This window comes from Aristolochia californica, unplaced genomic scaffold (genome assembly GCF_029961685.1).
Source record: "Aristolochia californica isolate CCGP_79_NKW_82.1479 unplaced genomic scaffold, dmAriCali1.0.hap1 SCAF_1, whole genome shotgun sequence".
NCBI classification, from domain to species: domain Eukaryota; kingdom Viridiplantae; phylum Streptophyta; class Magnoliopsida; order Piperales; family Aristolochiaceae; genus Aristolochia; species Aristolochia californica.
The window spans coordinates 45421822-45428872 of record NW_027181770.1 but is presented as its reverse complement, the minus strand read 5'-3'; positions in this window follow the sequence as shown (position 1 = coordinate 45428872).

Below are 7051 nucleotides of genomic sequence, written 5' to 3'. Positions count from 1 at the left end.
GTGATTTATCGGTCAATCATGCGTAACGGGCTCTGTTTTTTTAAGAAAGGACATATGGATTGGGAGCCAATACTCAGTTAAAAATCCCCCGCCTCCCGCTTTCCCCTATCATTACAAAACCAAATGTATAAAAACTAAGAGAGTTTGCAGTCCCTAAAAGTTACAAAGACTTTTAGGAATTATCTCTCTCTACGTTTGTGCATTTGCATTCCAATTTGGATGTACACTTATTTTTTTAAATTAAAACTTTGAGTTTCCAATCTCCCATTATCTCCTAAACCAGGAGATAAAGGCAAAATAGATCACAACAAAACGAAAATTTTGGAGTTTATGTGTGGAAAAAAATAAAAACAATAAAAAATTTAAGTAACAAAAATTTACCCACACCCCACAAACGAACAACAAAGTTTTGTAGTCCAAGTTTGGCAAATTCCACTAGTTCAACCCTAATGGCTTGGAATTTGATAAGAAAGAGATTTCTAATTCATCCTAACATGTTTTAAATATGGATATGCATGCTTGAAATATGTTAAATATACAAATTGCCTATGGATCAAAACCTTTTTAAGCCAACAAAAACGCTCATTAAATTCACAAGTGAACGTGCGGTGGGATATTTACCCGAGTAAAACAAACCATTATTTTGCCCATTTACAAAAAGAACACCTAACAATCGCAGACGTTTTGTAAAGTGATTTAATGGTCAATAATGCGTAACGGGCTACGTTTTTTTAAAAATTGACCTATGGATTGGGAGTCAACACTCAGTTAAAAATCCCCCACATCCCCCTTTTCCCGATCATTGCAAAACCTAATGTATAAAAACTAAAAGAGTTTGCAGTCCCTAAAAGTTACAAAGACTTTTTGGAATTATCTCTCTCTACGTTTGTGCATTTCCATTTCATTTTAGATGTATAATTATTTCTCAAATCAAAACTTTGAATTTTAACTCTCCGATTCTCTCGTAAACAAGAAGATAAAGGCAAAATAGATCACAACAAAAAGAAAATTTTAAAGTTTATGTATGGAAAAAATTAAAAAACAATAAAAAATGTAAGTAAAGAAAATTTATTCACACACCACAAATGAACACAGAAGTTTTGTTGTCCAAGTTTTTGAAATTCCACTAGTTCAACCCTAATGGCTTGGACTTTTATAAGAATGAGGTTTCAAACTCATCCTAACATGTTTTGAATATGGATATGCATGCTTGAAACTTGTTAAAGATGCAAATGCCGTATGGATCCAAACCTTTTAAAGAGAATAAAAACACGCTCATTAAATTCGCAAGTGAACGTGCGGTGAGATATTTACCCGAGTCAAACAAGCCATTCTTTTGCCCACTTTCAAAAACCTGACCTAACAATCGCAGAGGAATTGTAAAGTGATTTATCAGTCAATCATGCATAACGGGCTAATTTTTTGTATGAAATGACTTATGGACTGGGAGTCAACACACAGTAAAAAATCCCCCCACCCCCTCTCCCTTTTCCTGATCATTGCAAAACCTAATGTATAAAAACTAAAAGTGTTTGCAGTCCCTAAAAGTTACAGAGACTTTTTCGAATTATCTTTGTCTACATTTGTGCGTTTCCTTTCCTTTTTAGATGTTCATTTTATTTTTAAAACAAAACTTTGACTTTTCAGTCTCCGATTTTCTCGTAAACAAGGTGATAAAGTAAAAAAAAATCACGACAAAATGAAAATTTTATTGTTTAAGTTTGGAAAAAAATAAAACAATAAAAAATGTAAGTAAATAAAATTTATTCACACACCACAAACGAAAACAAAGTTTTTTTTCAAAGTTTGGGAAATTCAACTAGTTCAACCCTAATGGCTTGGAATTTTATAACAAAGAGATTTCTTACTGATCCTAACATGTTTTAAATATGGTTATGCATGCATGAAACATGTTAAAAATGCAAATACCCTATGGATCCAAACCTTTTAAAGCGAACAAAAAATGCTCATTAGATTCTCAAGTGAACGTGCGGTGGGATATTTACCCGAGTCAAACAAGCCCTCATTTTGGCCATTTACAAAAAGCTGACCTAACAATCGCAGACTATTTGTAAACTGATTTATCGGTCAATCATGCATATCGGGCTATGTTTTTGTAAGATATAACTTATGGACTGGGAGTCAACACTCAGTAAAAAATCCCTTGCCTCCACCTTTTCCCGATCATTGCAAAACCTAACGTATAAAAACTAAAAGTTACAAAGACTTTTTGGAATTATCTATCTCCACATTTGTGTGTTTCCCTTCTATTTTAGATGTACACTTTTTTTAAAAAAACAAAACTTTGAGTTTTCACTCTCCAATTCTCTTGTAAAAAAGGAGAAAATGGTAAAAATGATCGCAACAAAATAAAAATTTTAGAGTTTATGTATGGAAAAAATTAAAAATAATATCAAATATAAGAAATAAAATTTATTCACACACCACAAACAAACACAAAATTATTATTTTGGAAATTCCACTAGTTCAACCCAAATGGCTTGTAATTTGATATGAAAGAGATTTCTAACTGATCCTAAGATGTTTTAAATATGGATATGCATGCTTGAAACATGTTGAAGATGAAAAGGCCTTATGGATCCAAACCCTTTAAAGCGAACAAAAAACGCTCATTAAATTCCCAAGTGCATGTGCGGTGGGATTTTTATATGAGTCAAACAAGCCATTATTTTGACCATTCTAAAAAATCTTACCCAACAATCGCAGACGATTGGTAAAGAGATTTATTGGTCAATCATCTATAAGGGCCCATGTTTTTGTAAGCTATGACTTATGGATTGGGAGTCAACACTCAGTTAAAAATCCCCCGCCTCCCCTTTTTCCCTATCATTGCAAAACCATATGTATACAAACTAAAAGAGTTTGCAGTCCCTAAAAGTTACAGAGACTTTTTATGAATTATCTCTCACCTAATTTGTGCATTTCCATCCATTTTAGATGTACACTTATTTCTTAAATCAAAACTTTGAGTTTTCACTCTCCCATTCTCTCGTAAACAAGGAGATAATGGCAAAATGGATCACAACAAAATGAAAATTTTAGAGTTTATCTATGGAAAAATTAAAAACAATAAAAATTATAAGTAAATAAAATTTATTCACACACCACAAACGAACACAAAAGTTTTGTCATCCAAGTTTGGGAAATTCCACTAGTTCAACCCTAATGGCTTGGAATTTGATAAGAAAGAGATTTCTAAATGATCCTAATATGTTTTAAATATGGATATGCATACTTGAAACACGTTAAAGATGAAAATTCCCTATGGATCTAAACCTTTTAAAGTGAACCAAAAATGCTCATTAAATTCTCAAGTGAACGTGCGGTGGGATATTTACCCGTCTCAAACAAGCCACTATTTTTCCCATTTTCAAAAAGCTGACCTAACAATCGCAGACAATTTGTAAAGTGATTTATCGGTCAATCATGCATGACGGGCTATGTTATTGTAAGAAATGACTTTTGGATTGGGTGTCAACACTCAGTTAAAAATCCCCAGCCTCCCCCTTTTTCAAATCATTGCAAAACCTAATATATAAAAAATAAAAGAGTTTGCAATCCCTAAAAGTTACGAAGACTTTTTGGAATTATCTCTCTCTACATTTGTGGATTTCCATTCCATTTTAGATGTACACTTATTTCTTAAATCAAAACTTTGAGATTTCACTCTCCCCTTCTCTTGTAAACAAAGCGATAAAGGCAAAATAGATCACAAAAAAATGAAAATTCTAGAGTTTATGTATGGAAAAAATTAAAAACAATAACAAATGTATGTAAAGAAATTTTTTTCACACACCACAAACGAACACAAAAGTTTTTTTGTCCAAGTTTTGGAAATTCCACTAGTTCAACCCTAATGACTTAAAATTTGATAAGAAAGAGATTTATAACTGATCCTAACATGTTTTACACATGGATATGCATGCTTGAAAAATTTTAAAGATGCAAATGCCCTATGGATCCAAACCTTTTAAAGTGAGCAACAAACACTCATTAAATTCTCAAGTGAACGTGCAGTGGGATATTTACCCGAGTCAAACAAGCCATTATTATGGCCATTTACAAAAAGCTGACCTAACAATCACAAATGATTTGTAAAGTGATTTATCTGTGAATCATGCATAACAGGCTATGTTTTTGTTGGAAATGACTTATGGATTGGAAGTCAACACTCTGTAAAAAATCCTTGCCTACCCCTTTCCCCGATCATTGCAAAACCTAATGTATAAAAACTAGAAGAGTTTGTAGTCCCTAAAAGTTACAGAGACTTTTTCGAATTATCTCTCTCAACATTTGTGCATTTCCCTTCCATTTTAGAAGTACACTTTTTTTTTAAACAAAACTTTGAGTTTTCACTCTCTGATTCTCTCATAAAAGAGGAAGTAATGGCAAAATAGATTGCAACAAAATGAAAATTTTAGAGTTTATATATGGAAAAAATTAATAACAATAACAAATAGAATAAAGAAAATTTATTCACACACCACAAACGAACACAAAAGTTTTGTTGTCTAAGTTATGGAAATTCCACTAGTTCAATCCTAATGGCTTGGAATTTGATAAGAAAGAGATTTCTAACTGATCCTAACATGTTTTAAATATGGATATGCATGCTTGAAACATGTTGAAGATTCAAATGCCCTATGGATCCAAACCTTTTAAAGCAAACAAAAAATACTCATTAAATTCTCAAGTGAATGCAATGGGATTTTTACCCGAGTCAAACAAGTCATTATTTTGCCCATTTTCAAAAATCTCACCTAACAATCGCAGACGATTTGTAAAGTGATTTATCGGTCAATCATCTGTAATGGCCTATGTTTTTGTATGCAATGACTTGTGGATTCGGAGTCAACACTCAGTTAAAAATCCCCCGCCTCCCCTTTTTCCTGATCATTGCAAAACCATGTGTATACAAACTAAAAGAGTTCGCAGACGCTAAAAGTTACAGAGACTTTTTTGAATTATCTCTCTCTAAATTTGTGCATTTCCATTCCATTTTAAATGTATACTTATTTATTATCAAAACTTAGAGTTTTCACTCGCCCATTCTCTTGTAAATAAAGAGATAAAGGCAAAATAGATCACAACAAAATGAATATTTCAGAGTTTATGTATGGAAAAAATTTTAAAAACTAACAAATGCAAGTAAAGAAAATTTTTTTAAACACCACAAACGAATACAAAAGTTTTGTTGTCATAGTTTTGGAAATTTCACTAGTACAACCCTAATAGCTTGGAATTTGATAAGAAATAGATTTTTAAATGATCCTAACAAGTTTTAAATATGGATATGTATGCTTGAAACATGTTAAAGATGCAAATGCCCTATGCATCCAAACCTTTTAAAGTGAACAAAAAATGGCCATTAAACTCTCAAGTGAACTTGTGGTGGGATATTTCCCCAAGGCAAACAAGCTATTATTTTGCCTATTTTCAAAAAAATGATCTAACTATTGCACAAGATTTGTAAAGTGATTTAACAGTCAAACATGCGTAACGGGCTATGTTTTTCTAAGAAATGACTTATGGATAGGGTATCAACACTCAGTTAAAAATCTCCCACCTCCCCCTTTTCTCGATCATTCCAAAACCTAATGTATAAAAACTAAAAGATTTTGCAGTCCCTAAAAGTAATAGGGACTTCTTGGAATTATCTCTCACTACATTTGTGCATTTCCAATCCATTTTAGATGTACACTTATTTCTTAAATCAAAACTTTGAGTTTTCAGTCTCCCATTCTCTCGTAAACAAGGAGATACAGGAAAAATAGATCACAAAAAAATGAAAATTTTAAAGTTTATGTATGGAAAAAATTAAAAACAATAACAAATGTAACTAAAAAAAATTTATTCACACATTGCAAATGAACACAAAAGTTTTGTTGTCCAAGTAATGGAAATTCCACTAGAACAACCCTAATGGCTAGGAATTTGATAAGAAAGAGATTTCTAACTGATCCTAACATGTTTTAAATATGGATATGCATGCTCGAAACCTGTTAAAGATTCAAATGCCCTACGGATCCAAATTTTTTAAATGGACAAAAACTGCTCATTAAATTCTCAAGTGAACGTCCGGTGGGATATTTACCCTAGTCAAACAAGCCATAAATTTTCCCATTTTCAAAAAGCTGACCTAACCATCTCAGACAATTTATAAAGTGATTTATCGATCAATCATGCTTAACGGGCAATGTTTTTTGTAAGAATGACTTATGGATTGGGAGTCAACACTCAGTTAAAAATCTCTCTCCCCCCCCCCCCCCCCCCTCTTCCCTTTTCCAGATCGTTGCAAAACCTAATGAATAAAAACTATAAGAGTTTGCAGCCCCTAAAAGTTACAGATACTTTTTGGAATTATCTCTCTCTACATTTGTGCATTTCCATTTGATTTTAGAAGTAAACTTTTTTTTTTTAAATCAAAACTTTCAGTTTTCACTCTCCGATTATCTCAAAAACAAGGAGATAGAGGCATAATAGATCACAACAAAATGAAAACCTTAGAGTTTATGTATGGAAAAAATTAAAAACAATAAAAAATGTAAGTAAAGAAAATATTTTCACACACCACAATTGAACACAATAGTTTTGTTGCCCAAGTTTGGGAAATTTCGCTAGTTCAACCCTAATGGCTTGGAATATGATATGAAAGAGATTTCTAACTGATCCTAAAATGTTTTAAATATGGATATTCATACTTGAAACATGTTAAAGATGCAAATTCCCTATGGATCGAAACCTATTAAAATGAACAAAAAACCCTCATTAAATTCTAAAGTGAACTTGCAGTGGGATTTCTCCGAGGCAAACATGCCATTATTTTGCCCATTTTCAAAAAGCTGACCTAACAATCGTAGAAGATTTGTAAAGAAATTTATCGATCAATCATGCGTAACAAGCTATGTTTTTGTATGAAATGACTTATGGATTGGGAGTCAACACTCAGTTATAAATCCCCCACCTCCCCCTTTTCCCGATCGTTGCAAAACCAAATGTATACAAACTAAAAGAGTTTGAAGTAACTGAA